We start from the raw sequence: 17,778 nt of genomic DNA, 5'->3' as shown, positions 1-17,778 counted from the left end.
TTAAATGACTAAATAACAGGAGACTTTTAGTGTGAAGAATTTACAGGAAATAAAATATTTTCCTCACTGAATTAGCTTTGTTAGCGGTGCTAAAAACTAGTTGAAACAACAACATATGGACATATTTGGAGCTCTTTGTTCAGCAAATCAGTTAGAAATAATGCAGGGAGGAATAGTACAGGCTGAAACAGCCACAGTGATGATGATGTTTGATGAAGAGCTGCAGACAACCAGCACACCTCCAACAGGTAAACTACTTATTTTACTTTGCCCGGCTGTGTAGTCATGGTTCGGCGTGACTACCCCCAAAATAATGGAAAAATGCTGTAATGTTAGCAGAGTGGAGCAGTAAACTCTGGTGCTATGAGTGGAGCAGATGACCATATAAAGAAATCAGTCTCAAGGCAACATCAACTCGGGCTGAAAGTAGAAGAAAAACGTTGGAAACTGGGCATTCAGAGCAGTCTAAAGCTGATGCTTTTTGCTGACAGGAATTACTTCAACATACATATACCTCATTATTTGACACTTTGGCCACATTTAACATGAACATCTGACATAAAAGAAAGAGAAAGCATAATAGGTCCCCTTTAACATTCTGCTCAGTTTTCAGAATTGAAAGCAAATGCAAAAAGGCAACTTTCACAATTTGACAGATTACCAAAGGTGTCACCAAAATCAGAAGTAGGCTGCATGGCAAAAGACAGAGTACAAAGCCCATCTTAAAGAGTGTTGCTAGAGCGTGTGGAGCAATAGGAATGACTTAAGATGAGCTGACATGAACCACTGGGATGCACCATGTTTTCTGTTCAATAATTAATTTAGCAATTCCCTTTGATAACAAAGGGAGAGCAGGATACTTAAATGCATGGAAGGGTGATAAAACCTCTGCTTCATTAAACAGCAACATTGAAGCAGTGATCCACAGAGCCAACAATAACTTTTATTCAAGGCTTCTGTTTCAGTTCTCAGTCTCCCCTGGCTTTCTTCCAGCAGAGAGAGCTCTGTGAAATATAGGACCGCTCTGTCCACCTATTATGAAAGGCCTTTTAAAACCAGAAATAGGCTACATCCCTGACTGAGCAGCGATTTGACAAACGGACAGGAAGCTGAGGTCAGTGTAGCATACCATACCTGACACAGCTGGCTCTCATCCAATGCAATATGGGCTCTTTCTCTTCATACCAACTCTGTAAAAAAAAAAAGAAAGAAAAGGAAAAAGTTAGAGCCAGGTCAGGAGAGCTGATATGAGACTTTGAGAAAGAAGGATATTGGGAAAGGAAAAGAGATTAGATGACACTGTGAGGGTGATATGAAAGATGAGGGAAGTGAGTGGCTTTAGGACTGTTTTAACATATCAAATAAACAATGTGTAATCTTTAAAAGCATCTCTTAAAACATGAACAAATGCATTTTAATTTAGCTCGGTTGAACCCATTCTGTCAAAAAATAAAACAATGAATAAACATCGTACATGACGCTAGAATTTTCAAATAGCAGATATGCTCCCCTTCATGAAAACTGCATAAAGCCTAAACTCCACTCAAACGTATCTTGACAAAGACCATGAGGAAAGTTTAAAGTGTAATCAGCCAATGGCTCATCAGTATGCTGCAGCCACCGTCGCTATCTCAGCCTAACTATGGCAACAAACAGGCGGAGAAGGTGGAAGGGTCGATTGATGTATGCTCTTTCATGAGAACTTATCATTCAAGACCCACTTACGCCCGGAAAAGGTCAAATGAAATTCTCTCACATCAAATTGAGTTTCTCACTCGATTAATAAGCTTCAGTGGCAGATGCCGCGCCGCGCCTACACAAAATGAATTTCAAAATGCTTTTGGGTTTTCATTTACCTTGAGGATGACACTGAACTGAGATAACACAAGTCTAATTAAATATTCCAAAAGAAAATATTTCAATTACCAGACTTGGCACAATCAACTCTACTTTTGTGTTTCATATGTATTCATATATTTAACTCTGAAAGAAAAAGGTAGGAGTGGTGAGCAGCTTATGCTCTGTGTCAGTGTTAGATGGCTTGTATACGAAGCAAAGCAGACACAATGTCTGCGTTTCATATCAGACATTATTGAAATTGAAGTATGGAAAACTTAAGGAATCCTCATCCATCAAGTCTATAGATGTCATTTTTATTGAGGCAGCAAAGTGATCATTCAATGTGCGTCAGGCAGAACTATAGCTAAGTGTGACCTATTGTTTATTGAATTATTACTGAAAATTAAAAAGGTAAAAAAAAAAAAGTCACACAAAAATAGCAAATGCTTTGCTGCCAAAAACTGAAATTTGGACCTGATGATGGTGCTAGATGAAAAGTTAAAGGATCACCAGAGTTCACAAAGACCATTAATGTTTGCACCAGACTGGAAAGTGATCAAACACTGTTCAAACCAACCAAAGGTGAACCTGCTGGTTGCAATAAATTTCATGGCAATCCATTCAATAGATATTCCAGTCTGGTCTGACAGACATCCACAGAGGCCCAGCACTAATGCAAAGAGAAAGTCAAACAAAGTATAGACCATCATGGTGTGACTATCACACTGCCATCAATGTTACAAGAGAGAGGGAGGAAACACCACGTCAAAGTCAGGATGGAGCCCTGTCACCGCTCCTGCTAACAGGCAGAGAGCAGTGCGCTCTGGGTAATTGGAAAGAACTTCCTGGCCTCGGACTTGAGTGGCATGTCTCGGCCCTGGCGTGAAGTCAGTTACCCGATCGGGGCTTGGATACACCGAGCTGTCAGCTCAGCTCCGGAGTAATCACACACCTCCATTAACAAGCCGCTCACGCACCGCCACGGCACTCGGAGAGAGGGAGAGAGCGGTGCGCGCACACACAAGATGAACAAACACAACCGAAGACACAAATGTGCATGTAATGGCGTACGCGCTCGTGAGCCCACACGCAGATACTCTGGGGAGGCGGCTGATGAGCAATCACCTTGCAAATTGGCGTATGCAGAGAAATACTTGTTAGTGCATTACTAACACGGTTTGGTGGCCTTAGCACAATTCTGCTTTACTATAGAAGTTAATTCAGACGTTTTCTTCATACATTTACATCAATGTGGAAACGTGCTTCTCTGCACTATTAACATAATTTTTCTGACGCTGGAAAAATTCATGCCATTTGGAATGCATTATACCCCCCCTGTCACCGTGCTAATCAGCATAATATGAATTATTGCTATCATTACAGTGGGTGGCCGAGAAATAACAATAGGTCTTAATTATTCAACAACGAGGAATAATAAAAGGAAAGCAAATGCACCTTTAGTTTCTGCTGCCAACAATAATTAGAGTTTGTATCTCTCTCCCCTTTAGGAGCACAACTAGGCTCGGTTTCTCTGTTGTGGAAATTATTTCTAAGGTTGTGATGAGTGATGAGCTTGTTTTTTTCCCCTCCCTAAATATACTTGTGTTTTTTTCTCTGTGAGGGCTCAGTGCGGAAATTGCAATTAGAGCCCAATAAAAATGTGCTTTGCAATAGTTTTCTCCCAGTTATACTTTCAAGTGTGTGATTATTGTTGTTGCTGGGTGCCATTAGAGGGATGATTGGGAAGGTAATTTTGGTCGATTTCAGTACATGTTTTGGTCCCAGTTTTGAAGTTCATGTAGGTTATGTCATTAAACCCTTTTTAATATGGATACTTTATCATAATGGACATATTACTTGTTATTAAAATTCCTAAATGTGTTTGTGTATTTGCTGTTTTTGGAGGTTATCCTGATTAACATGAAAAAAGAAGAAACAGTGCTCCGTATGTACTGTCATTCCTCTGATGATTCTCAGTCATCCAGGTCTTTCTGGTCTATCCAAGAGTGTTGAGTCAAGTCAAGCTCTGCACTTTTGGATATGTGTCTCATCATGCACTTTAAAAAGGTCCAGGAAACTATAATATTAGTTAATATTGTATAGAAATGGTACTCATTTAGTTCATTTTTCATATCAATATTTAGTCAGATACCCAACACTACAATTATAAACAGAACAACTCCAATCACAGCAGCAGCAGCAGAGTCACAGTGCAGAGGTGAGCAGTCAAATTTCACTTATCATGTGACGAGAGTAATGAGAGTTGACCGACGAGACGATGGCGGAGGATTTGGTGCCAAAGCGAAGAGCAAAAGCGCCTATTTGGCAATATTTCGACTTCAAACCCGATGCTAATATGGAACCTGATAATGTTAATGAGGCAATATGTAAACTTTGCCTGATGAAGGTGGCAGCATCTAGAGGAAACACCTCTAATCTACATACTCACATACAAGTGCACCACAGGAGTGAGGCCTTGCAGTGAAATCTCAAGTGGAGAGGCCAGACACACAGCCATCTATAAAGTAGCACGTTTGCATGATGTACAAAATATAAGAAAGACAGTGAGAGGTGGAAAGCATGTACTGACGCAGTGACCAAATACATCTGCAAATAAATGGTGCCTTTCAACACTGTTGAAGTTGTTCAGAGACCTCTTAACTACACTCGACAGCCACTACGAGGTACCAGGGTGGACATATTTCTCCACAACAGCCATCCTGCGCCTACAACCGTGTCCGGAATGAGCTGCAACAGGCCATCTCAGCTATCGAACACTTTCCCCTCACAAGACATGTGGTCCAGCACAAAAACGACACCATACACGTCACTGACTTTACATTTTATTGAGACAGAGTGGACCCTTGTATCTAAATGCCTGCAAACAAGCTTTTGGCCAGAGCACTACACCGCTGCTAACTTGGCTCTGCAAGAATGGGGATTAGAGGAGGGTGAAGTGTCTCACGACGGACAGTGGAAGCAACATAAAAGTGGCTGTTCGCAACTTCGGCTGACCCTGGTTGAGCTGCTCTGGACATAACCTGAACCCTGCTGTATCCAACATCGTGGACAAGACAGAGAAAGTGCACATAGATTGTGCCCTGGCAGTCTGTCGCACAATCAATGGCATGTTCTCTCACAGTTGGAGAAGGAGACGGGAGCTGCAGAAAGCTCGCAGGTCGAGCATAAAGCCAATGTGAGCATCACATGGCAAGACTTAAGTTAACTCTGTAAAGTATGTGAAGTTACCAGAAATGTAAAATAGCTGTGTTAGCGGCTCTGACAGACTGTACAACATGACTGGTGTGGCTAAAAAAAAAAAATCACCTGTTGCTGTATCCAGTTCTGCTGAAATTCCCACTGCACACACATTTCTCTTTACTTCACACAATTGTCACTTTGAATAAGCTCTGTGTGTCCTGGCTCTCACCATGATCTTAGTGTTTTCTCCCCGTTTCTGTTTACCCCCCCCCCCCATCTGTGTTTGTGTATGTCCTTGTGTGTGTCCGTGGGCGTGGCTACAACCTCCTCCTCCTCCTCCTGTTCAACCTATGACTGGCACACCTGCTCATCATTACCTCATAAATTTTACAGTACATCCAAACCGGCTCTCCTTCCAGTCTTCACCAGATTGCGCCGTCACCCCCCCGGTGGAAGTCAGATCCTCGGGCCGGCTCTCCAGTGTGTTTTTGTTCTTTAAGTATTTTTTCGCTGTTCTAACTGCGCGTCTCCCCTGCGCTCCAGAACTCCTCCTCGTGTGCCTCCCAGCCAACAGTCATCCGCCTGCCTGCCAAGACTCCTCTACAAGCACGCTCATTACCGAGCTCTCTGTCTACCTGCTCGCCGCTCTGCTTTCCTCCGAGCACCTGTCTGCCTGCCCACTTCTCCACCGCCGTCTCGAGCAGCTCCACTCCTGCCTGCTCAGCCACAGGTTCAATCACTCCCCGCTGCTCCGCTTTGCTCAGCGTGCCTTCAACCCCCAGTGCTCTGCTACCTCTCCACCTTCATTCATATCAATAGAGCTAAGTTTTTGCAACAAACCTTCTTAAACTTCTTCAGTCTCAGTGCGCTGCGTTTGGGTCCACTCCTTGCTGTATTCCTAACACTGGAATTTTTATGGTACGCTTAACAGAAGTCAGGAAGTCACCTGCCAACGCTTAGCCTAACGAGTGTCAATCACATGTCACATGAGACGCCTGAATGGTGGTTCTGGTGGTGAACAAACACTGCTTTAAGAGCCAGCATCTGAAGAAACAATAGAACAATTAACAGGACATTTCTATGAGCTGATGGCAAATCATAAACATAATGAACACCTACTGTATTTAGCTGCATATTCAGGATTTTGAGTCTCCTTTTAATATTATAGGCAGCTGCTTTTGATTACCTCCAACAACAAAAATTGCAAACTCTGATCAATCCTGTTCTGTCTCCTTATTTCAAAGATTGAAAAATAACATGCATTTTTGTTAAAAGTCAAACACAAGTGACATAGAGGTATCAAAATTCCAGGTTGGTGAGGTCAAACTTATTATAGTCGACTTTGTGAGAGATAAAGACTTTAACTGAATCCGCAAATCCGCTGGTACTGCAGGTTTCCTGTGACCTTTCACAGTGGGTTGCCAATCAAATTTCAGTCCCTCTTGAGACCAGGTGATTACAGCGGAGCTATAACCTGCTGCTGTCCTTCAAAAGAAAGTGAAGCAACAAAATGAGTGAACGTGGCTTCTGAGAGATAATTTTAACATAATAGAGAAAAAAAATTAATGATTTGATTGTTCCTCTCTGGTAGTTATCTAATGGGTAAAAGAGACATCTGTCACCACTGGCGTTTGTCTCAACGTCCTATTGACACTCCAACAGCCCTGATTACTGATCAGTGTTGCTAAGCGGAGGGGGTGGGGGTGGTCACAATTCAAAACATGTCTTTGTGCGTCCTGAAAGGTTGAAACAGACACCGTCAGATCCTGAGATACCTGCCAGGGTGAATAAGATAATTAACTTTCAGCTTGAAGGCGTCTCTTAGACTTCCTGTCAGCTGCTGTTAGCGTCGTCGAAGAAGTCTCAGACGATAGACAGCAGATAAGGAAATGATGTTCGATTTTTTTATTTATTTTTCTTATTTCTATCATTTCACAGGTGCTTCACGCTCTGTAGACACCCCACACTGCTGATCAGTGTATTCGCTGTGCCATGGGATATGTAATTCAAGGTCACATTTCACTCCCCTGCTCACCAGATTCAGTTTGAATTGAAATTCTACCACAGATCGGTCATGTATTCATGGCTCTCTATACTCTGTTGCTTTATATGAACCGCTGCCAGCTTTACACAAATGCCTGCTGTCTCCTTGCATGTGCAGGCTTTCAGATCAAACACTAATACATTACTGAATGTTTTGCTTTGTGCCTCAACAAAGAAAGGCCTTTGACCGGACTCCACTGGCTGAAAACAATAGGACCTGACCCCATCAGTGCTACGGGGGTTTCAGGTCTGTGCAACATTTGGAGTGGACCTGATGAAAGTCTGGTCTTTATTCAAGCAATCAAGAGTCAACAAATGAGATTACACATTTCATCATGTTAAGAGACTGTGCCTGTTGAGAGCAGTGGCGTGGTGTATGAACAGTGCATTGGAAAGTGCTTGTGACTTTTTTATTTTAATGGAAATGACCCACATCTATTAGGATATGACCTAGATCTTGATTATACTAATTATACACCTGGAGCAGACAACACACTATACTTCTCTTGATGAGAGGCCTGTCTAGGTGTTTTGAACATAACTATAGGCTTAATTGGTTGGCCTTTTCATTGCACACGGTTTTATTAAAGCTCTAATTAAGAGTCCCATTTGGATCTGAGATCCTGTCAATTAAGTCCTTAAACACAAAGATTTAGGTCTCTCTAAGTCTCTCAGCAGTGATCATCAGAAGCAAATGTCAGCTCATGACAGTGAAAAGCCGATCTGTTATTGCTCTGAGGTATGAGTCTGTCTTACAGAGAAATTGGTGGAAGAGACCATACTTGTGTTAAATCTCAAAGCAATTAGATTACTCAAAATTTAATAAAAATGCTAAAATGCAGGGTTTTAAAACTTTTGACTGACAGTGTGCATTCTTTCTCAAAGTCTAGTCCAAGTAGTGTCAATTAGTGACTCATGTTAAAAGACGACTGCATCTGCGTTTTTTTTTTTTTTGTTCAAATGGAAACACCCACTCAGCTGTTAGCAAAAAGCAGTGACGTGGGTTAGAGCGCTGATGCCACCCAATTAACACACACACAGTTTGCTACTTGCTCACTGTAACTCAGAGCATGAAAAACTGTCCAGATATACTACTAGCAAGTGTGAGATGTTTAGAAATGCAGCGGCTGGAGCTGAAGGACAGACAGCTGCTGACTGCTGGGAACTCTGGAGGATAGAGCTGGGAGCAGAGCCGGAGCTTCGGGAGACTTGGACCCATGAGTCACACCGGACTCTGCTCTGATCCAGAGCCGTTTACGGATGGGGGGGAGATCTCAGGGATGGGGGAGAGTTGCAGCAGCAACAGTGAGAGCTCATTCCCTCTCTGTGGCTACTGGCTAGACGGCCTTGGGGGTTTATATCAGTTTATATGTAGCAATGACATCATGCAGAAACCTCAGGTCATGTGGGAAAAAGTTGAATTTGTGAGTACATATGGAACACTACCAGGAAGCTACAGTGTGATAGAAAAACCTTGAAAAAAACAATAATGGACCTGCCCTTTCAGATGTTAAAACTCTCCCTGGAGCCCTCCTGGAGCGCCCCGGTAGCCAAACGGTTACTGCACATGTCACATAACCGCAACATCCCTGGTTCAATTCATTCCCAATTCTCTCTCTCTATTTCCTGTCTGCCTCTTCACTAGCCACTGTCCAATAAAGGAAAAAAATAATCTTCTATGCTGTAAGTGAGGGCAGACGAGGGAAATGTGAGGTTGGAGGGACATTTTCCTCCTTCTCTCCTTCTTCCTCCTTATCCTGGTTGACTAAAGTAATGGAACAGATTCACACTGGAGACAACCCAGATGGAGACTCGCGCAGCATCCATCTACACAATTCATAATACATCCACTTTACGCTGACATTTACATCTCATATCCAGTGAACAGTAAAGACTAAAGAGACACCCTGTATATCAAAACTACAATACGTCCTGTTCCTTTTTTTCCTGCTTCTTCCTCCTCTCGCGTTCACCGCTGAGAGCAGCTGCTCTCGAGAGGGAGAAATGGGTCACATCTCCCTAGATTGCCTCTGTGACCTCTCGGTTCATAATGATCATGTGTACAGAGCGAGATGCTCTCCAGGCATTCTTCAGCATGGAAGTGTGTCATCTCCATTGTGCTTCATACGTTGCCTTTCAGCAGGTAAGAGCCCCTCACCCTCTTCTCACCAGGCAACGGGATGATAAACCACATCCCAGTCTATGCTGCAAAATAACAAAAATGATTTTTTATAATTATACTTCTACCTTGGGCCAATCAGTGTAATTTTGAAGTCTGGGTGCAGCTGTGAGATGGATCTTTTCCTCAGGTTTTGTCAAAACGAGATCAGCGGAGTCTGACATATTGCATGTGACACATGAGTGAGCAAACAAATTACGTACCCCCCTCCGACAAGGGCTGATCAGTGTAAATTATGAAAATAGCGCACTGTGTTAAAGCGGTGAGACGCTCGGGTTTCAGCAACACACACACATTAGATCAATAAGTGAATTTTTCAAAAAATCTGAAAGAATGAAGATGATGACATTCATACAGACAGCTCACAACAAAACAGTCACAACAACCTTCAATGTGAAGAGCTGTTGTGAATAAATGAGGTAACAAGAGTTGCCTACTTAAAGCCATGTTTGGTCATGCAGTGAATGAGTCTCAAAGGGCGCTAGGCATGAAACAGATTAGTCATATATTATCTTAATACTGTTGAAAAGACGTACAAACAAAGATGAGAAATACTACTACAGTTTCAAACACCAGTAATTAGACCAATCCCCTGGAACAAACAGCAAGACACATGAAAAATATCCTTACAACAAACCGTAACATTCACATGCTGTCACTATTTGAATGGCAAAGGACAATGAGAAGAATCACACAGTCAGAAATGAGGGATTATCACTGACAGAAGACGTAAACTAGTCAACACTGAAGATTTCTGTTTATTGTTGGAATCCAAATAGATTTCCTGTTTGTGGATCATAACAGAATCTACTACGAGGTGATCTTAAGGTTAAATGAATCTTTAATCTTAATAAAAACGGTGACTCAGTTTATATCCTCATGTAAAATGAAAAATGATCGTAATAACATTTTTCTCACATATCGCCTGGCTCTAAATATATGTATGATGAATTCTCAGCTTGTAATTTTCTTGCCGTTGAAAAGCTGAATGTCTAAAACGCATCATTACTGAAGTTCTGTATGGAACACACATGAAAAAATCATTTTTGTGATGCTTTTAGCCCAGGGCTAAGTGTTTGTATACTGTACATGCTTCTGTTACATTACAAATGCATAAAGCCTTTTTGAGGAGTGCATAGAAAATAAATGATATGGAGAATATTGCAGCTGCTGCCAGGCCGAGCCCGAAGGCTGTCGAGAGCCACAGGTAAATGGATTACTCTCTCCTCTTTGGTTTTGTTATAGCTCTCTCTGTCCTCGTCGTCGCTGACTTCTCATTGAAGCCCCCACCCTTCTACACCTCTTTGCCCCTGTCAAAGGGAAGGAGAGACAAGCCCTTGAAGAGCGCACCTTTGATCTCTCTGAGGCGCTTCTGCTCCTCCTCCTCCTCCTCTCTCTCTCTCTCTCTCTCTCTCTGTGCCATCGTCCTCCCTCTCCTCTCCGCCGCCGAGCTGTCAAGAGTTCTGAGGCTCGGTCTGTCTGCTCCGCTCCCTCGTCGCGCCCCGACCCGCGTCTCTGGGCTCTTTCATCCTCCTGCCCGGCGCTTCGTGAAGGCAGCTCCAGTCCCAGAAGGACCTTGCTGCCACCCAAAGTCTAGCCTCAGACAAGAAGCTAACACCGCCCCCCCCCCCCCCACCCACTCCTCAGCCCTCCACTTAATCGGAGTTGGCTTTTTCTTTCAGTCAAAGCGCGGCCATTAGTCCACATCGAGGGCTCATTCCTCACTGTTAATAGGTAATTGTTGCAATCGCTCTACTGAAGCACTGACAGCATAGCATATGAGTGCTAAGAACAATAAGGTGCCATGCTTGATCCTGCAGCATTGATCAGCATCACATATTAAATGTACATAACAAAATAAGCTAACAAAACATTTCTCTTCTTTTCAGCTTATTTATTGAACTGTCGGCGCTGAAACGGCCAATCAATTCAGGCCCAGAAGGAGGTGTTTCAATCAGAGTACAGCCTTTGATTTAATCTTGTTATTTACACTATGTACTCTGAGCTCCTTGTGTATCATCACTTCGCAGATCACGAAGCAATATTTCACTCTAGAAGAACAGTTGGACTCGGAAGTTCCCGATGTGGGATTTGCGCGAGTCATCTCTCCAGCATGGCATTGGTTATTTTCCCATGAAGAGATCCAGCGACTTGTCCCATGCTTCAACAATGCAATGAGCCAAGCCCCACTTCTCTCCCTTGTGCTATTACATATTCAATTAAATCCGTGGTCTCCTCGCTGGTAATAGTGATGAATATGCGCGGTGTTAATTTCTTTGTGTCACAGTCTCAGAAGAAAGAGGCATCGGGGGTTGACAAAGCGTCGGAGTTGATTGGATCCCCGTTGCCGCAGGGGTAAGCTGGTGGAGGTTAATGTTGCGAGCAAGGACGAAGTGTTCGGAATAAGATGTTCTTCTATGCACCGCCGCCATGGGTCAGAGAGAAATTAGAGGCATTAGAAGAGGAGATGCCTTGCAAGATAGATGACTTCCGCAACACTACAGTAAATGCTGTAATATAGAGTAAATGCCTGAAAAGAGTCGGTTCCATCAGTATGATAATAAGAGAACTTGTTGCACGTTTCGGTAAGTCTCTACTACTTGCAGAGGCCACTGAGGTACATTTAGCCTCAAGCAAGAACATATCTGCATTCTTATCCTAAACTTCTTTTACTTGTTTCCATGGGGTTTGTCAGTATGAGTTCTCCAAGTCGGATTCAGCAAACTCTTTTAACTGCACAAACTTGTTGCAGGTTTTCAACTTAATTAACGCCACCTGTTCATGAAGAACTGCTATATAAAACTACAATGTACCTCTTCTGCTCCATTTGCGGGTGAGTTTCATTCACCAAGCCAAGTGTAAAAAGAAGATTTTTACACCCTGGAGCTTCAGGTCGAGAATCAGCAGACGAAAACTTAACAAATATAGTAGGGTCAGTAGTCGTATTAGCTGACCTGAACAAATCTGATAATAGAACTGCTGCTGCCAACAGCATGTCATCACACAGCTGTACTGTGACAGAAACAAAGAAGGAACGGTTTGACAAAGTTTGAACCTAAAAGATGTCTTGATGAAGAGAAGCGGTCCATGACATCGATGGGAGGCATCAACGTGTCAGTCATGGAGATGGACGAAGCTGTCAGGTACAATGGAAGACGTTGCCCTGGACACACTTGAGAATGAGAATTCTAAGTGCACAAGCAATAAGTTTTATTAAATCACTCGTGTTTGCCACGTCAGCACAAATTAGTTCTGGTACTTTAATGAGGCCCAATGTTTCCTCTTTCATTTTGTACATGTATGGAATTCTTATGTTGAACAGCGTATATTTGGTGTTCCAACATTTTTGTAATGATGCACTAGTTTATTGGCAGGACCCAGCACTTAATTCAAATGAAAAAGAAAAGAAATACTTTACAGCATATAAACTGGATTTGGAAGAGGCAGAAAATAATAAAAATTGTGTAATCCAGTCACGTAGGGTGACATGATGATTCATTTGTTTAATGTGCAAAAAGAACATCCGCCTGATTAACTGTCGATTAATCCCGTCATTATTTATTTCTGAATTTATCTTCTGAATAATGTTGAAATAGCTGGCTGACCATGACTCACACCTCACCGAACAAAAGGGGGGGCAGCCAATGGTTGCCGTAGGAACCCTCAGAGCGGCGAGCTTGCTCTCTACTTGAAAGGGATTCCTTCGCTCTTTTTTAAAAGTTATCGCTTCAAACATGTGTAAAAGATAAAGTTGTGAGGAACTAACAAACTCGGACGAGCCTAAATTGCTTTCCCCCGGACGAGCGATAGATCAAGCACTGACCTGATAATAAATGAGTCTGCTGCAAATGACCGAGGGAATAGAATATAATCCCTTAGTTTGAATAGATCATTTGTTCCCAGAAAGCAAAACTTTTCATCTGATTTACTCTTGATAAGACTATTTGTGCATCCTGACTCTTTCTGCTATTAATGAAAACTGGCGGCGATACTGAAATAAAGACAGATTTCATTAATTGAAAGAGTGTTTCCAGGTATAGTAGGTGCAACGGAGGTCAGGATGCATTACTGTAGCCATTTCAAGGACAAAAGCCACATGCCTCCAGCTGCATGGTAGTACTTATCAGGTGTGCCTGGTGGGCTGCAAGGTACAGAGTCATGTAACACCCCCACTCGATTACTGTTATCAGAGAGAACAACCCTACAGCCTTCATATAGGAGTCACATGTTTATGATTCTACTGTATAAGAATACAGACTTCATACTTGCTGATTTCATGTAGTATTCTGTGTTTTTAGCCTTGAATTTGTCTTCTTTACATGTCTTCTACAAAAAAGGTAAATATGCATCTTTACATCCATAAAATGAATGTAAATTTAAAAAAAAATAAAAACGCTGCTGTAAAAGACTGTTCAAGGTTTCTCAGGATGGAAAAAGGTCTTTCGAATGAATCATTCTGTAAACAATCTCAATATCTGAAACAGCTGGAAACACTTTAAGACAAATGTTTTCTTCTTTCCCAACATTCATAACTACTTTGACTACACCATGGTATAACCAGTTTATCTCCCTAATTTCCCAATCCCATCTCTCTCTCTCTCTCTCTCTTGCTCTCTCTACACTGTGAAAATTGATGATAGTGACAGAGCGTGGGAGGCAGAGGCTGCCAGAACAGTGTCATCCACAGTGGCTGATGTCACCTCCGCTGTACCCTGCACCGGGAGCACTGCCAAAGTGTGACTTTTTACCGCTGATTCAGCCAGCGTTCAGCCTGGCAACCATGGTGATGTGCATCGTGGGATGCCTCTAAGTGTCATTAACTGGCATGGATGGGTGTTGGTCGTGGCAGGTCACTGCCACATGCTTTTGCCATCACACAGCTTTACCTGGCACAGGTTTCGAGAGACAGAGAGTAGGGGGGAGGGGGAAGGAAAAAAAAAGAAAGAAATGGAGGCAAAGACAGAGAGACAAAGAGGAGGGATAGAGAGATGACGGTAGGTTTTAAAAGGAGGAATAAGTACGAGGGCACAACTGGAGCATAACTCAAGAGAGAGAGAGAGTAAGAACCCGCAACGCAAGGTGAGAAAGTGAGAGGCAGAGTGGGAAGCAGAAAGAAAGACAAGCCAGTGAAGTCGGGCTGACTCATTCCCCGAGGCTCATCTGAAAATGCTCTTTCGTCTTCCGTTCTCTGTCTGCAGAGTCCACAATAACAATACGTTGAAAAAGACACGCCATCCTCCACAGGAGAAACAAATAACAGATTCATAAAGAGCTTCCTTCTTTTTTACTTGAGGTATAGTCCTGGAAATTCTCAGTCTGTGAAGCAGCTTTGAGATCAACACTGACGGCGGGCTCATGGTGTTGGCTAAGAATTTATAAAGCCGTAGCTACCGGTCCTACTGTACTGTGCCGAGGCAAAGACACACATCACAATGCCCAACTTTCATGTTACAGGATTAGGAGGGATCAGTTTTCTGGATCAATAGGATTATAGCTGTCGTTAACCCCTCCGAGATGAAAGAATCACAACCTGCGGAGAAACAAGGGAATGTACAAATAAGGAAGTCTGTCGCAGGGTGGAAGGAGGACAACTCTGCCAGTATTTTGCACACCAAAACAAACAGTTATTCCAAGCAGGAATAATCTGTACTTGGAAGCAGACAAAAACCAAACTGCCCACGGCACGACGTTAACAAAAACACGCTGGAAAAGAAAGAAAACAAAGCTCTTATTCTTCGAAGAGGCGAAATAGAAAAATCACTCGCTGTAATTGGCCTGCCTTTCTTCTCTTTCTTCCCCGAGAGAGGAACATGCTTGAATATGTGCACAGAGGGCCGTGTCTTCTAGGCGTGCACAATAATTGGCTGCTTTTCAGGGCGCATACACGAGTCAATACCTACCATCAAATCCACTTTGAGCTGCTTTCAGCCCATTACATCCACTGAGGGTGAGGCTGTTTAAAAGTTACGACATGCAGGTGAATTACAGACGAGTGTGTACAGCTCAGAGCCTCCCGATAGATCCACAACAACCTTTTTATTTGTTCTCCGACTACACACGAATTCACAGAAGAGGAATTTATTTTTTATACGCAGGGACAAATGTTTTCTGCTTATTGATTTATCAGTGGACGCTTCTTTTATTATTTTCCCATTCTCTTATTTATGATTATTTGATGCTTCCTGTTTGAGCGCAGCATCGTCGGCTTGTGTGGGTATTTTCACTCTGTGTGTGTGTGTGTGTGTGTGTAGAGGAAATGTATTGACATGTACAGTATGTGTGAGCTTTCCGAGCAACTACAGAGAATCATAACAATATTCTTGCCCAGGTGTGTTTGCAAGTATTTGATTTGTGTGTGTGTGTGTGTGTGTGTGTGTGTGTGTGTGCGTGTGTCTGACTTTGCTGAGCTGTGCTCTCACATCAGCCTCTAACTCTCAGCAGCACCAGATGGATCCTGGGGAAATAGCCAGGGAGAAAATTAAGAACAACAGCTGTCAAATCAGTGAGCGAAGTGAGCAGGAGAAAAAGAGGAAGAGGAAGAAGAGGAGAGGGGGAGGGAGAGAAGGGGGGTGTACGGAAGAAAAGAAATCCCTGTGAATTCATATAGTCGCACCTCGCGCAGGTAAAGCCGGATTGACATTCAGCGAATGGCTTATTAGGAAATTTCATGGGAGTCGTGAAGTGATTATCCTGAATCTGTCAGCTGCAAACAGCATGTCAAAATGCCACCCAGGCGTTTCCCCCCTCCAGGTGGTAGATGTGCTGCTGCAATGAAAACTGAACATGTGTTCATGAGACTGATGGGCGATGAGGGACTGTGTGTGTGTGTGTGTGTGTGGAGAGGAGAGGAGAGGGGAGGGGGGGCACATCAAACATTAACCCTTACGGTTGAAATACATCTGGCACAGACACAATGAGTCACTTAGGCAGGGCGGGGCAGGGGTTTTTTACCTGCTACACCAACTGTGTCTTTGTTGTGTGTTGTTGTGTGCCAGCTGTGTTTTCTAAAGAGACTTCAAGTCAGGAAACTTTGGAAAATAAAGCATTTGCCAGTTAAACTATTACAACTATAAGACCTGTCCACATGTGTGCTGTAAATTGATTTTTATTTGTGTTTTCAGCTGTGCATGATCCCATCCATATGGCCTATAAACACTATGTCAACAAGCGTTGCCAAGTTTGAAGTTACAAAAGATAAATTTATGGTTATGGAGGGTTTGGAAGCGTAGGCTAACTAAATGAACTGGTACTAAATTAATTAAGTTGATTGTTTTAACTACAGCATCATGGATACACTGATTTGACTGATTTAGTTTAATGTGCAATGAAAAATTAGAAACGCAGCCACCGCCAACAAGTCAAGTTACAGTTTACATCCATGTCTGTCTCATAATATTTGTAGTGAATTGAATAAAAAGGCTATAAGTGTATTTTCCTTGTATGTCTTCACATACTTGGCCAACAAAGCTGATTCTGATAGAAGACAAAGCTGTAGCCATGACAGTAGACGATGCTTCATACACACACACACACACATGTTCAACCAGGCAGCACAGAAGATCTATACAAACAAGATTAGTGTCACCAATTCAGTATCCAACCAAATGTGAACTAAGGTCACAATCTCCCCTTCTGATCCTGAGTTATGGTGTTGAATAAAGGCCAGAAAAGTGTTTTTGCAGAACATTATGATGTCAAAGTGAAGCTGACCTTTGACCTTTTGGATATAAAATATCATCACTTCATCATTTTATCCTGTTAGACATTTGTGTGAAACTTTGTGATAATTAGCATATGAATTCTTGAGTTACAGCCAAAACATGTTTTGTGAGGTCACAGCGACCTTGATTTTTGACCTTTTGACCACCATAATCTAATCAGTTCATCCTTGAGTCCAAGTGGACGTTTGTGCCAAATTTGAAGAAATTCCCTCGAGGCGCTCCTGAGATATGCTCACGAGTATGCGACGGACAGATGGGCAACCCAAAAACATTACACATCTGGCCACAACTGTCGCCGGCGAGGTTGCACTGCTGCGTCACATTGCCTCTGGTATAGTGAGGTATTTATTTGAATCATTTTTAAACAGACTGCACTTTTTTTTACCTGTCGGAGGGTGACGTAGCCGTGCGTAGAGGAAAAAAAAGAAAAATAGACCAGCCGTGTAAAAATAGAGCCGAGCAGCATGGCTTCTGTGGTCAGTGTAGCGGCTTCGGTTGATTATAATAGACGCGTTCCGCTTCGGCAGACGTGTCGTCCGTGCTTGGTGTATTTACGGCCTTATGCTTACGTAAAACGAGCACATGAGGATACCCAAGCACACTCGAGTGTGAATGATTCCCCTCTTTTTCCTTCTGTCTCTCCATCTGTCTGTCTGTGAAGGAATTTGGTGCATATAGAGAGTAGCTAATAAGGGGTGGGAATGAATGAAAGTGTGTCATCATGTCTCTTCCTTGCCTTCATTCTGTCTGACTGAAGTGTCACTGAGCTGTTTAATCATCACAAATCATATATGA

General features: G+C 42.8%; 1 protein-coding gene across 1 annotated transcript in view; it reads right to left on the bottom strand.

Moving 5' to 3' along the window:
* The window catches only part of LOC122976662 (beta-1,3-galactosyltransferase 1-like), a 104,301-nt gene that overhangs the window by 55,747 nt on the left and 30,776 nt on the right, over nucleotides 1–17,778 (bottom strand). The window contains exon 2 of the mRNA XM_044345254.1: nucleotides 1,135–1,190. The gene's annotated coding sequence lies outside the window, so the exon portion shown is untranslated. The remainder of the gene's footprint in view (nucleotides 1–1,134; nucleotides 1,191–17,778) is intronic.

This window comes from Thunnus albacares, chromosome 24 (assembly GCF_914725855.1).
Source record: "Thunnus albacares chromosome 24, fThuAlb1.1, whole genome shotgun sequence".
Classification (NCBI taxonomy): Eukaryota; Metazoa; Chordata; class Actinopteri; order Scombriformes; family Scombridae; genus Thunnus; species Thunnus albacares.
This window is presented reverse-complemented; position numbering and strand designations above follow the sequence as displayed.